Genomic DNA, 14,606 nt, shown 5'->3' on the forward strand with positions numbered 1-14,606 from the left:
ACTGTATACTTTTCGTGCTTGGATTTCAGGCAGGCAGAGTGGGCGATGCCCCGCTCCCTTACTTTTCGTGACACCCCGTTCCCGTTTTGAGGAGACCACAGGGAGAACTTATTTGGCCCAAAACTGGGAGACTGCAGGGCCACCACTGCACAATTCTCTTTGATTTAAACATGGACCTCCTTTGCTTCTCTCCCCTGCCCCCCAGTTAACAAAATGCATGCATGCACAAGGAAGCTTCCTATGTGTTTTGGTGTCAAATCCCCACTTTTGCCTGTAAAAAAAAAAAAGTTCTCCAGGACCTATGGCTATTCTATAGGGTGGCAATGAATTCCTGACGTTGATGACACGCTAAAATGGGTGTCGGCGGGAAGACGGAATCCTGACTTGGAATTCAATCCGCAAGGGAGCTTTATTTCCTTATTTGTTTTCCCCATTATCCGCCGCGATTAAAACCCATTAAGAGCCAGGCCGGCTGATCTCAGCCCCGTCCGCGCGCTCGGCCTCGCCCAGGGGTCTCTCGCGAGCGCGCAACCGGGCGAACGGCAGCGGCGACGTCCTCGCCCTTTTGTGCGGCAAACGGACAGCCATGCCTCTTGGTACGAGGGGGAGGAGAGGGCGGCATTTTTACCCTCAGCGCGGCTGCCTACCTAGCGAGGGCAGCGGGTGCTTTATTCTGTGTCACGTTTAATAAAACCAACTTCGTTTGTTAGACTTTGGAGTCCTAACGAAAGACTTTAGTTATATATGTACACGCCTCACGGCGTTTGCCCCGGTATCCCCTCCGCCATTAATGCCTTGAGTCGTGCTCGTCCGTTGCCCATAGCAACGAAAACTCCCCCCCCTCTCCACCTCACTCTCCCTGCCTCCGGTTAACATGGCGGCGTCCGGGCGCTGAAGCCGGCGCGCCGCTCCACCTGCCACTTTCTCTCTCTCTATGGTTACCGTGGAGGTCTGTGGGCGGGGAGTCCCGTGACGGGCCGCTCGGTGCGCGGTGACGGCGGCAGGCAGGCGGGCGGGTGAGGCGGACGGTGGAAGCGGCTGTGAGGAGGGGATGGCGGAGGAGCCTCCACGGTAAGGAAAGCCCGGGGGGCAAGAAGGCCTGAGGGCGGGGGGTGGCAGCTATGGGGCGGCGGCAGGGGCAGCTAGGGGGCTGCAGCTGGAATGTGGAGGGAGGGGAGGGAAGTGGGAAGGGCGGGCGTCTTGTAGGGGTAAGGGCAGCCGGGAGGGAGGGAGGGAGGGAGGGAGGGAGGCGGGCGGCTCGAGCGGGGTATCGGGAGCTTGGGAAGGGAGGCGGGAGCCTTCGCTGGAGGGCGGGGTGGGGGAGGCGGAGGAATGCGGGAGGTCGGCGGGGCTGCAACCGAGGCGGGGGTGGGGGGCTGTCGTTGGCAGCTGGGAAAGGGGAGGCGGCGGGAGGGAGGGCGAAGGGGACTCTGCGCAAAGGTGAGCGCGGAGGGGGAGGAAATGGGGCTCCGGATCGGGCAGGGGGCGCGTCTGTGGGGGGGGGGGCGCACACGAACCCGCCTTTTCAAGGGGGAAAATGGATGGGGAGGGGAAGGTTGGGCTGCAGGGGAAGGAAGGAGAGCAGCTGAAAAGGGGGAGGTTCCGAAGGCAAGGCGTGCGTGGAGAAAGGGGGCGATGGGTGCCAAGGGGGGAGAAGGAGGAGGAGGGGACGCAGTGGCAAGCGAAGGCCCCTCCTGCCTCCCTCCCAAGCAGGGGGTGTTGTTGTTGTTTGCACCTGTGCAATGGAAGCCCTTGTTTAGGGAGGCAGCCCCAGCCGGTGGTGGTGTTGGGGAAGGCTGCTGTGGCCCAGGGAGAAGGGCGAGGCTGCAAGGGGGACCCCTCCGGGTCGACCTCGGGCAGTGGGTGGAGTATGCAGGGGAAAGGGCTCGGGAGGTGGTTGGCGAAAGGGCGCGCGTGTGCCTGAGCCTGTGCGCGTGTGCGCCGCTGCTTTGCTGGCTGCTGCTGCTGCTGCAGCAAGGGTGTAGGTGGAGAAGCCTCTGATCCAAGGCTTGTCTAGGGCTGCTGCTTGTGCTGCTGACAGGAGGCAGGGGTTTGGGCCTAAGAGGCCACAAGGCAGAAGGAGAAACGGCGGCAGCAGCAGCAGAAGGTAGTCGCGAGAAGAAGCAGGAAGCCCTGAACGCACAAAGCACTGACGCTCTTTCCCAGCAGGTATAGCCAGTGTCCTCAGATGGGTGAGAGTTGGATTATTTGCTCTAAGATAAAATGTCTGGTGTCAAGAGAAAGTGTGTATATACTGTGGAGGAGTGATGTCAAATACAGAAGCAGAGATGGGCAGCTTGTCTTTCACCAAGCATGAAGATCAAGGGGAAAAGTTGTTTCAGGGATTTTGACTGTAATCAGCACCACTGTTGTATTTCCATTTTTAACACTGGATGTTGATTCTGAAAAGCCCTGCTTTCCTTTCTAAAGGACATGTATGTAATTCTTTTCCTATTTCATTGCGATTATATTTCAGTTTTCTGTATATGATTCTACTGTCTTTAATCATCTGGCTATCAAATTTAAAGGATTTGATTTTAGTGATTGCCATTTAATAAACACTAAAGTAGTTTGAAATCTGTTTCCATTTATTACGTTGAACAAATGTGTGTGTGTGTTTGCTAACTGTATAAATACAGTTTTATTTAATGCAGCATGAGATTTCAATGTTGGGTGTTTTGATTTTTTCAAGACTATTTTAAAATATTTTAAAATGCATTTTTTAAAAGACAAACTTTAATTCAGCATTTTCAGTGCAACATTTCAAAATGTAGCTTAAACTGGTATGTAAAATCATTCATTTTTAGTAACTGCATATGCGCATGAAGAAATATGTTTTCACAGGCAAATAGCAATTATGGCTGAGTTTTAATTGTATATCATAGCCTGCCTTTTGGAACTATAAAATTGCTCAAACATAAGTTAAAAGAGCATTTCCCACAATTGACGCAGATTCTTAGTCATTTTCAACAGAGGTTTTTTTTTTTAAAAAAAACACACGATTGTAGCCTTAAGTTTAAAATGGGATTAAAAAATAAGGGGAAATACAATCAGCAATCATATGGGGGTGCGTCCTATTGAACCCAGTGAAGTTACCGTACTTCTGAGTAGACTTGTGTAGGATTGCACTGTAAGGCATGCTTGGCATTCTTAGAAGTTACACAATATATGCAGTCATGCTTTAAGCATAAATACTTTCTTGATCTCTGGAGTTCTACCTAGTTCTTATCAATACATTTATTCTGTTTAGTGTCGTATTTTAGATAAGCTGATTTTTCAGACTCCATTACTGTTGACATGGGTTTAAATATTTAGATTGTCTCAGTGATTTATCCCAAGAGCTCTTAGCAAGTAAGATTTCCCAATAGATGGCAGCTGGATTCATTTTAGTTTGTGATAATCATCACATGTAAATTGGTTTGTTGAGCTTTGGAGTTTCTGTAGATGTAGCAAGTGAAATTAACAGGCCATGGTTATTTACATATGAGTTGGGGAAGCAGCAGGGTTTTTTTTTTTTGGGGGGGAAGCTACTTTGTACTTGGAGCTCCGCTTGCAATAGCTTTAAAATGTAGAAACATGGCTGGAATTACATGAAAGTCTGCAGGCTCCCATGCTCCCAGTAGTTTATAGATGTAGAAAGTGATTTCCTTATCTGTGCTATGGATTATGATAGAAGTAAGGTTTGTAAACAGTGCTGTCACTGTGTGTAGAGCTGCTGCTAGTTAGTTTTTCCAGTGTTTGCAGATGTCATAGAGGGCAGGGAGAGGCTTGCACATATATTATCTTGATAGTTACAGTATACTATCATGCTGGTTCTTGTTTTAATTGGGTGAGATGGTCAAATTTTCATTGCACAAGTGTATAATTTCTGCAACAGTTTCTGGGTATCCTGATTTATGGATGTGTTCATATTTTCTGTGTGCACTCCTTCAGTTTCATTTGATGATTCTTCTAGTGAGCTCATCCATGGCAGCAGTTTCATTTTGACATATTAATTTTGTGAGGGAATAAATTCAATATGTGCGGTGGTATTTATTTGTTTTATTAAAACAGTAATATCTTGTCCACCAAGGGTGGCTTACAGCATATATAGCATTACAGTTCCATAAAACAATATCAAGAAGAAACAGGATCAGCTGTCAAAAATTCATATACATTATCATGTTTCAGTTCTAAGAAATATGTCCAAGGACTGATATGGATAAACATTCTAGATTGGATCAAAATTAATAAAGGCTTTTGTAAAATAACTGTCATGAGAAGACAATTTTGCAAGAAGAATTTAAGAATTTAATTTTTGAATACTGTAAACACTGTAATGTGCTGTGTAAGCATTGGACACAGATTAAAGGTTCAGGGCAGCTCATATATTATTTGCTGGTTTTGCCCAAGCTGTTTGTGGTAAAGTTGATCAGATAATTCTTTTCGGATGAAAGGCAATGGCAAATAGAGGTTTTCATTTATCTTCACCTATAGCTTTCATGGCTCACTGGTGTTCATTTATGTATCTTTCCCCATCAAAACTTGTTCCCTGCTACTTTTATTTCCTTCTGTGTTGATTAATGTATGACAAGCCAAGCTTGTGCAAGTTTTTCCTCTGTCACGGCCATACAACGCCTTTGTGCAGTATGAATTTTGGTGCAACCCCATCCAGGATAGCCAACTGACTAATTTATTGGACACAGGAACCCCTCCCCCCCTACAGTGTCTCTATCTTGCCAGGGTTCAAGCTGATCTTGTTCTTCCTCAATTCATCCAGGCATTGGTCCAGGGACTGCACAGCATCTCCTGATTCAGATGTTATGGAGAAATAGGGTTGAGTGTCATCAGAATACTGATGGGACCTTGCCCCAGATCTCCTGGGGTCTCATCTAGATATTAAATAGCATTGGAAATAGTACCTTGTGGCAACCCATAACACAGCTGCCGGGGGCTACAAAGCACTCTGCTAATCCAGCTCTCTGGACTTGGCCCTGGAGGTAGGATTGGAATCACTGTAACACAGTGCCCCCAATTCCTGTTCCCCAGAGCAGGTCCAGGGGGATACCATGGTCAGTGTCATCAAAAGCCGAGGACAGATCACGAGGCAAGGTCAAACTTCCCTTGCTCTGCTCTTTGCAAAGGTTATCCATCAGGGAACCCATGGGCAGGCCTGAACCCAGATTGGAATGGTTCTAAATAACCTGTGTCATGCCCCACCACCATCCTCATCACCACCTTCTCCCCGAAAGGTGTGTTTTTCATTGGTAGTTCTAGTCTAAGAAATCTAGGAGTGCTGCACCACTGTTTTCTTTCAAGGCAGGATCCCTCATGCAGTGCAGTGTTTTTCATGCTCTGGACCCAACCAGTCAGACCACCTCTGCTAGATTTAATGAGCCAGGAGGGACAGGGGTCAAGGGGGCATGTGATTGGATATATTGCCGCCAGTACCTTGCCCACATCAGCTGATTGCATAAGCTGAAACTGATTGCACTCAATTCTGGGACTGGGTACTTCAACTATTTAAACAGAATAAGGGACCAGAGAGGAAAAAGGAGAATGAAAGTTTGTGTGTATGAAGAAGTAGATTGTTGCCGACCAGGAGCCCTCGAGATGTTTTTGGTGGGGCTAATAGTCCAGAACATAGGGAGGGCATCAAGTTAGCAAAGGCTGACATGGAGGAATAAATGACAAACCCTCTTCAGTGTGTCAGGACCCAAACACTTGTCTCTGTGTTAGAATTGCTGTGGCTGATAGCTATATTATTATTTCTGTTTTAAAATTCCATTTTGTTGATACGGTAAGTGTCTATGAGTTGATAACATTGTTTCATTTACCTGCACTGCCTAGAGCTCATTTTCCATTAGACACGCCTAAAGTACTCAATCTGGCTTCAAGCAGAAGTATTTTCCAGCATAACATTCTTTTCAGCGTAATATCATTGCTATGTGTTTTTCCAGTCATTATCTCATGAAGCAACTGTACTGATTTTAGGCAGTTCTGTGTTAATTGTGTAGACCTGATGTGAGGGACCGGATCTGGGGTGGGGGTGGGGGCACTTACCTGTCAGATCACTGTGAAAAGGGAGCGAATTTTATGTACATTTCTGATTCTTTCCTTTCTTCCTTTGGTCTCCCAAGATGGAACTCAAGATGGGCTGTAAAGGAAGTTGCCTTTACTTATGTTAGTTAACAGTCACATTATTTTTAAAGGCAGTGCCAAACATGATACAGTGGTACCTCAGGTTACATACGCTTCAGGTTACAGACTCTGCTAACCCAGAAATACTACCTCGGGTTAAGTACTTTGCTTCAGGACGAGAACAAAAACCGTGCTCCGGCGGCGCGGCAGCAGCAGGAGGCCCCATTAGCTAAAGTGGTGCTCCAGGTTAAGAACAGTTTCAGGTTAAGTATGGACCTCTGGAATGAATTAAGTACTTAACCTGAGGTACCACTGTAATTGCTTTTATCATTATCATGTTGCTGTTGTTTTTTATAATGTGCTTTCCCCCTCAGATTGGCATTATCTCTGAAGACAATGTGTCCATAGCCTTGTGAATATGTGTGTCCTTTCTGATGCTTGTGCAAATGACCAGTTGCCGTTTCCCAGCATACGTGTGTTCAGTGGGGTAGATGATATGCATGCAACTTGCACACTTTCATAAATGGAACTGGCTTCTATGTGGGAAGTTTGTGCAGTTTGAGGCAGCTAAGTCCATCTCCTTTCTAACCTCATGTGGATGTCAAGAGAGACCAAAAGAGAAGGGCGTGGCAGAAAGAGAAATGGGGGGTGCCCTGCCCACTTTTGGCTCTGGCCACACCCACCACTGTCCCTACCTCCACCAAACACCAGCATGCAACCCCTGACTACTTTGAGGGAATGCAGCCCTTGAGAGAAAAAGGATTTCCTACCCCTGCTATAAAGGAGCAATGCCTTTTACATGATGCAAGTAAATTTTGAAATACCTTCTGCATTTGTACTCTCATGACTTACGAAATATTGCTTGCTGCACGGCTGAGTTCATGCTTGCTGTCTAACTGTTGATGCTAAAATATACAGTATTATGTTTATGGAGATTTGCTCAGAGCTGGCAGTGTGCTTTATTAAAAGAGGATTGTGCAGGATGTTACTGATAATAGGCAAGGTTGCTGACAGTTAGGGAGTACAGTTTCTCTTCCATATATTCCTAATCTATGGACTAGAAAGGATGGTTGGTACCATCTGGAAGAATTAAATGAAATGACCTTTTTTGATAGTCCATGACCCTAATAACATTATTATCCACAGTGGCCATCAATGTGAGTAGCTTCCACCAACCCTGCCCTCCCTTAATTGTGTTTTCTAAAAAGACAATAATACACAATTTGTTTCATACTTTAAGAGAGCTCAAACTGACTGGAAAGATCAATAATTATTGAAATAATTGGTGGTGGTAGTGGTGGTGTGAGTTACTGAAAAGATACAGAATTCTGTAAATTATGCTTAGATCTCTCTCCCTCTCATTTGTCCTCATTTAGCATGCTGATACTGATCAGTGATCAATCATATCTCTATTGAGGTAACATTCTTTGTGTAAAACAATATTCTCCTCTTCCTCTAGCAGCACAGTTCCTTCCAAATCAACGTGTCTTTAAATTGAGTGGTTAATACCAACTAGGTACTATTTTCTTTCCTTTTTTGTGATAGCCTGTGCTCCTATTGTCCATGCTGGCAATCTGTAGCCTCCACTGAACCCTTCCCCCCTTAATTGTATATATAAAAAAGGGGATGAAAACATGTAGTACACAGATTTAAATGCAAGGTGACGAAACTAGGCAAACTGCGATTAGGCACAGCTCAAAGTGATTTCAAAATTATTTTGCGATCTAGAAGTGAATATTCGTCACTGGTTTCTGCAATTCAGTATTTCTAAGACTGTTTAGGGTTTAGTAAAAATCCTGATCATGTGAAAAAATTGGTGTGTTTATTCAGTTTCTTTCAGAAATTATGATGGTTGTAAAACACAGAATTTATTCATGCTGAACAAGCTTAGTTTGGGAGCAGTGGAAGAAACTCATGCTTTCATAAGCAAAGAATTTGTCACTGATGACATGTCATGAAGTTTCTTCTTTTGTTTACATGGCTATTTAAAGTTGGGCCAATCACTGAAATTGCTCCTCTTGAGAATGCAGCATTAATGTTAGTTGGACTTGTACCAGCTTGCTGTTTTAAACACAAGTCTGTTGTGCTATGCCCTTTGCAATGAATGCTTGCGGAGAAATTAAAAATAACTTTGAGACTGAAAGTACTAGAAGATACATTCAGGCGACTTAAAAACAAATTTATGCAATGAAAATCATCCTGATTTGGTGATGAGAGAGCGCTAAAGCCAATTTTAGAGAGCTTTCTCTCCAGATAACTTCTTTCATATTTAGACACAGGTTATCGGTGTTCTCTTTATTTCTGATGCAAGTCTTCACATGCTCGTGCAAAGGTAGACAGAAATGCACCACCCACAAGAATGAGGTATCAGGAGGCTCAGGATAACAGGAGTATAAAAACTTCAGGGAAATATCCCATGGTGGTTTCTCCTCTGCCCCTACCCCCCCCAATGTGGCCACACATTGCTGACTAACATAGTCTGGAAAAAACAGAAAACGGAGTGGGAGGATGATCGAATGGGGCAACTGGAAAAGGAAGCCTGAGGAAGAGGCACATAGAGATAAAAAGGGAAGAGAGAACTGTCTCATTATCTTGATATATTCTAGTTCACATGATGAATCTGTTTTAAGTGTCCCTAGGGACCGAAGTGAGAATCGCTGATAGGGATCCATGAATCTGAGCATGCTCAATGGGCACAGAATGCTACCTTGGTTGAGGGTAGGGGTGGGGTGGGGAGATGAAATGAGTGGCTGCAACCTTGGTCAGAAGTGTTCTGCATTGCAACATTTTGTTGCAGAGCCCTGCTGGTAGTAATATCAAAAGTGCTTTTAGGAATGGTTCATGCATTTAAACGAAAGCTTGAATTCTTGGTATATAGAATCTCCTTAGATAGTACACTCTTGGAGGATATATATTATGCAAGCATAATGATTCTGGAAAAAACTGGAGACCCCCGTTCATAAACTGAGTACTGTCTAAGGCATGTCATGTTGAAAATCTCTTCCCTCAAAGTTGTCTCAGTCATTATTGTTACATATTCTGTCTATGGGGTTTGTCTGGCAATATAGCTCCAGCATTTATCTTAAAATATTTATATGCTTTCTGTCATGTAAAACATGCAAGTGGTGTACAATACAGTCAAGCACATGTATACAATATACTAAAAACAGCAACACAACGCAAGCAGTAGTGAGTATTAAAATTATAGTGGCTGGCATTATGAACCATCAGATGCTGATGCAAAAAAGAACATTTTCAGCATGTGCCTATGGTTCAACAAAGTCAAGGCATACTTTATTTTAGGGGGAAGCTATTACATGGTAAGGCTGCCATCACAGAAGAGGTCCTCTTCTTGGCTTTTGCCAGCTGTTGCCAGATGAGGTTGGTTACACCAGGAGGGTCTCTGATGATGACCACAGTAGCTGGACTGGTCAGTATTGCAGAAGGCATTCACATGAATAGCCCAGCCTAAAGTTGTTTAGGCTTTGTAGGTTAATACCTGGTCTGGTAGCAAATCAGCAGCCAGTGCAGTTCTATCATTCTGCATTATCTACAGCTTCCAGACCATACATCAAGGTGTCTAGGAATAGCCATTGCTGATGTACTGGCCAAAGCTGTTTAAAGAAACTCCTTGCTCCAGCTGTTGGGGTTCCAATAGCAGTAAATGGCTCTAAGATGGGTGGCTAACTACTGATGCTCATTCTCCCTTCCAAGAGCAGTGCTAGAAACTGGGATAGAAAAGCTATTCACCACATGGTTGCTGCCTATGTAAATTGTGTGGCCAATGTGTGTGCCTATAGAGGAAAGTTTTTGCAAGCAATCATTGATTCAATTCCTCAATAGTTTAGAGTTTACTAAAGATTCCTTAGCATGATGGTTAAAATGACTCTTACATCCTGTATACAATTTACACCCTTGGTACATAGGTTAGTTTTAGGGTCTATCAAAGTTACCACTTTTATTGCTTTTTTTGTGTGTGCTATGAATGAAGCTCTTATGACCAAAAAGGCGATAAAAGTGATAACTTTGATATTGAATGCTTAAAGCTCCAGTGATGTAATGGTGGGCTGTGTGTGTTGGTGTTCGGGAGACTTGTGAAACTACATTGTAGCTTCTCCCAGTTATTAATAATTAAAGCAATACAAGAAGTTCACTTTACAAACTAGGTTGATGTGCCTTGACACAGTGGGTGGCAAGGAAGCAGAAGCCAAAATGTATGGCATTGCATAAATTGGAGGGCAGCTACGTGTCTACTGGAAGGTCTGCCACTACATGAACACTGGAAAAAGCGGTGAATCAAGTTTTGCAGGCTGCAAGATGAATTGGTATGAGGCAGCTGACAAGTCTAATGGTTCAAGTCCCTCAGTATATGACTCTTGCTGAAATAATAGATATCCACATGCCTCAAAACATTATTTTGGATGTCTGCTATTGTTTGTGTGAAAAATTCTCTTTAAGTACGTAGCAATCTGCTGCACCCAACACTTTCCTTACTCCTGCATATTGCAGCTCAGGTTATCCTGAAGGAACCAGTAAAAGTTTTTAGAACACATATTCTGGTGTTTTGGAGCCTGGTGAAATAAACAATATTCTCAGATATCATTTATGCTAAATAGTGGAGGTAAGGCTGTCTGGTTCTAGCATGAAGTCAGACCTGCACTCCTGCCTAATTCTCTGTGGCATTGCTGCTTGCTCCTCTGCTTAGAAGTCATTTTGGCATTAAGGTGTGTGTGTGTGTGTGTGTGTGTGTGTACCTACCTACCTACGTGTATTCATATGTGTCTATTTTGTGTGTGTATTAAATATAACACATCAGCTTCTGTATCCCTTCCTGTATCTTAATGTTGTACTGGAATGCAGTTGGGGATTGCCCTAGCTTTGTGTTGTATTTCCAATAATTCCTCCTAAAGGATAATAATAATAATAATAATAATAATAATAAAATTTATTATTTATACCCCGCCCATCTGGCTGAGTTTCCCCAACCACTCTGGGCAGCTCCCAATCGAGTGTTAAAAACAATACAGCATTAAATATTAAAAATTTCCCTAAACAGGGCTGCCTTCAGATGTCTTTTAAAGATAAGATAGCTGCTTATTTCCTTGACACCTGATGGGAGGGCGTTCCACAGGGCGGGCACCACTACCAAGAAGGCCCTTGGCGTGGGATCTCAGTGTCCCGGCAGAACGATGGGGGTGGACACGCTCCTTCAGATAATTGAGCAACATTTGTATATTAAGTGTCACTAATGTTATAGTTCATACTGCTGCCTCCTCCCATTCCGCACTTTCAAACATCCCTCTAATTTGTATGGGGTGGAGGGAAAAGGAAGTTTCAGAAATATGTTGCCCTTCCTTTAGAACCCTGAAGGCGCTTTCAGGAGGGGAGGTACTGTTGTCTCCCATGGGCTGCTTTCCAGTACTGGTATTGCCAGCCACTGTTGGGGTTAATTATGGCTGTGTGTGATATTATCCCCAGGTGTAACTCTTTGTTTTCTCTCATAGGAACGAATAGGATTTTTCCCCCCATTCCTATATGGAAAAGTACAGTTATACCTCGAGTTGAATGTGCTTTGGGTTGAGCGCGTTCGAGTTGTGCTCCGCGGCAACCCGGAAGTAACGGAGCGTGTTACTTCTGGGTTTCGCCGCTCGCGCATGCGCAGACGCTCAAAATGACGTCACACACATGCACGGAAGCAGCAAAACGTGACTTGCACACGCGCAGACGTGCCGTTGCGTCTTGCGTTTCGTTCGGGATGAGAACAGGGCTCTGGAACGTATCCCGTTCGCATCCTGAGGTACCACTGTAAAGGCATGCACACCATTGAGGAGGGGGCTAAACTTGCTCTTGGCAATTCTAGTGCTTGGAGCAAGAAGCTGATTTTGCCCCCTCTAGAGTGAGTTTGTTAGGAATTGGCACGATACTTTACCTCATATGTGAAATAATATACAGAAATATGGAAAGAATAGTTGTCAGTTTTATGTTTGCAGTTGCGATTGAGTTCTGCTTTGGGTGAGTGTACTTGATCAGAACAAATCTATTAGCATGAAGCCAAAAACAGAAACCGGAACCAAGAAGTTAAAAGCTCTTACTGCAAAGTAAGGGAAGCAAATTGTAATTGCAGCAGATGGTATTTTTCAACCCACGCTAGCAATACACTATTTCACTATCGGTTTTTCTTTTGCTTTATCACAATCGGTCTAAACAAGCGCTGTCTGCTTTTTCTCACATAAGTCTAAATTAAAGTTTATTCTTTAATTTAAAAAAAGTTAACAGTGAACACAATGTTTCAAGGTATATTTGGAGTACAGTAAACCTCAAATTCATAGCTTGGACAGTAAAAGTTTGTTTGAAGTGTAAATACTTGCAGATTCAAAGAGAAAAACCTTAACCGAGATATAATATTGCAGTTAAAAATTAATTCTGCAAATGATTTTACATTATTAACCTTATTGCCTGGGCTCTTTTGCCTGATCTATAAGTCATGCACAGCAGAATTTCTCCTTATTCCATGTGTGTGCACATGTGTGTTTTCACACGTGTGTTGGGAGATGTTTAAATGAGATGCTGGAAACTTTATGAAAACAATAGTCCAAAAAACACGAGTCAGCCAAATTTTCCATTTAAAAACATCAGGATCAGTTTCAGGTATTCTTATAATAAAATAATGTTATTACTTTCCCACATTTGTAATGATGTTTCATTTGGCCTCCAGTTGAGGCATGTTCCATCTTAGTTTTAGAACTGTTTGTTATCCTAATAAATCTGATTTACACTGTCCTTTTATGTGATAACATTATTTATTTAAAATGGCCAACATGTTTCCCAGAGGCCAAGATCCATCAAAGTCAGTTAGTCTAGATCAGGGGTCTGCAACCCACGGCTCCGGAGCCGCATGTGGCTCTTTTACACCTTTGCTGCGGCTCCGGGGCGGATACTAGCGAGAGGAGGAGGCGCATTGTGCGCCCCGACACTCCCCACTGTGGCAGGCGCTGTACTGGCTGTGACGTCGCATGGGGGCGGTGCGTGCGTTAGTCACGCACCATCCCGATGTCACCTTCCCGCCCGCCCACTACATTGTAAGGGGCATGTACGCTGGTCACTGCATTGAAAGGGGGCATGTACGTTGGTCACTGTTTTGAAGGGGAGTGAAGAACACACACACACACAAAGGTAACTTGTTAATTTAACGTTTATTTCTATGAGGAGGAGTAATTCTGAGGGGTCAAACAAAGAAATAATAAAAAAGTGACAAAAAAGTTATTTTTATAATGACGAGTTTTGCGGCTCCCAGATTTTTTTTCTTCGGAAATGGGTCCAAGTGGCTCTTTTTGTCTTAAAGGTTGCAGACCCCTGGTCTAGATGATCCTAACTCGACAATTCTATGATCTCAGTCTAGAATATGTTCTTCTCTAGCATGTAATTCCAGTCAAGGTGCTGGTGGAGGGGAGTTCTTAGTATGGAATAAACTATCAAGGGAATTCTGCTGTGGTTTTGTTGGAATGGAATTGCTCTGGTTGAATTGGAAGTTGTTCTTTTAACCAGCAAAAGCATTCCTATTAGCACAATGTTTATCTTCTAAAATTATAGTGGGAACAGAGGAGAGAGTGCAAAGGTCTCCATGGCGATAAGCATCTCTGTTCACTTGGTGACGTAGCTATGTCTGTGCTAAGCTAGTTGTTTTCTGAGTTCTTAATGGATAATTGAGCTTGGGAGACATGGGTGCGGGTGCTGTGGACTGCTTTTGCAAAATGTGGAATCAGGATTTTTGTGTGAGAGAGATGGGGTTGGGGGAATGTTAGAAAGAGAAACATGAATTGTGATAGGAACATAATATGCGAAGCAGAAAGAAGAAGGTGTGTGTGTTGTTGTTGTTGTTGTTGTTGTTGTTGTTGTTGTTGTTGTTGTTTTGCAAGAGTTTGGCTTTAGAAGTTGTGAATGCTGCAGTTCCCACCTGGCATGTACTTCAGTTGTGATGTTTTTGCACAAGGAGAAAGTTTGTGTTGCATAAGCACGGTGAGGGGAGTCAGAAATTCTCAGTTCTAAGTTCAAATATGTTAGGAAAGCCATTATATTTGAGTTAGCCCCCTGTCAGTGGTATGGGGATAATACTTTTGCAGGACTTAGAAGCCAGACATTATTTACAATCACTGCTAACACTTTCTTTCCCCCTACCCTCACACTGGGTCCTCATTTTAACTGGTTTTGGAGAAGGCCAGGAACAGCACAGGTCTTCCTCAGTGCTTCTAGCTTTCCTGGCATGTCTTATGCAAAGTGAGACACGAGAGCCTGCGTTTTCCCCAAGTTCTCTGCATGCATGCATGTGAGGGTAGGTGTGGGCTGTGCTGCCTCTTGCTCCCAGAATAAACTGAGAGGGTTGGATCCAGACTAAGTTGAAATGAACAGAACAATTATTACTATTGTTATGTATTACATTTCTATACCACCGTTCCTCTGAAGATCACATGGTGGTTCACAGCATAAAA

General features: G+C 43.8%; 1 protein-coding gene across 2 annotated transcripts in view; it reads left to right on the top strand.

Annotated features, from left to right (window-relative positions):
- The first annotated feature begins 949 nt into the window (after positions 1-949).
- Positions 950-14,606, top strand: part of SHOC2 (SHOC2 leucine rich repeat scaffold protein) — a 50,477-nt gene continuing 36,820 nt past the window's right edge. Inside the window, exon 1 of one of the 2 annotated variants that reach the window (XM_082225036.1) lies at positions 950-1,071. The gene's annotated coding sequence lies outside the window, so the exon portion shown is untranslated. Of the gene's footprint in view, positions 1,072-1,903; positions 2,170-14,606 lie in introns of those variants that run through there. The other variant, XM_082225037.1, reaches the window with a different exon arrangement.

This window comes from Podarcis vaucheri (assembly GCF_965113315.1).
Source record: "Podarcis vaucheri genome assembly, chromosome: 5".
NCBI lineage: Eukaryota > Metazoa > Chordata > Lepidosauria > Squamata > Lacertidae > Podarcis > Podarcis vaucheri.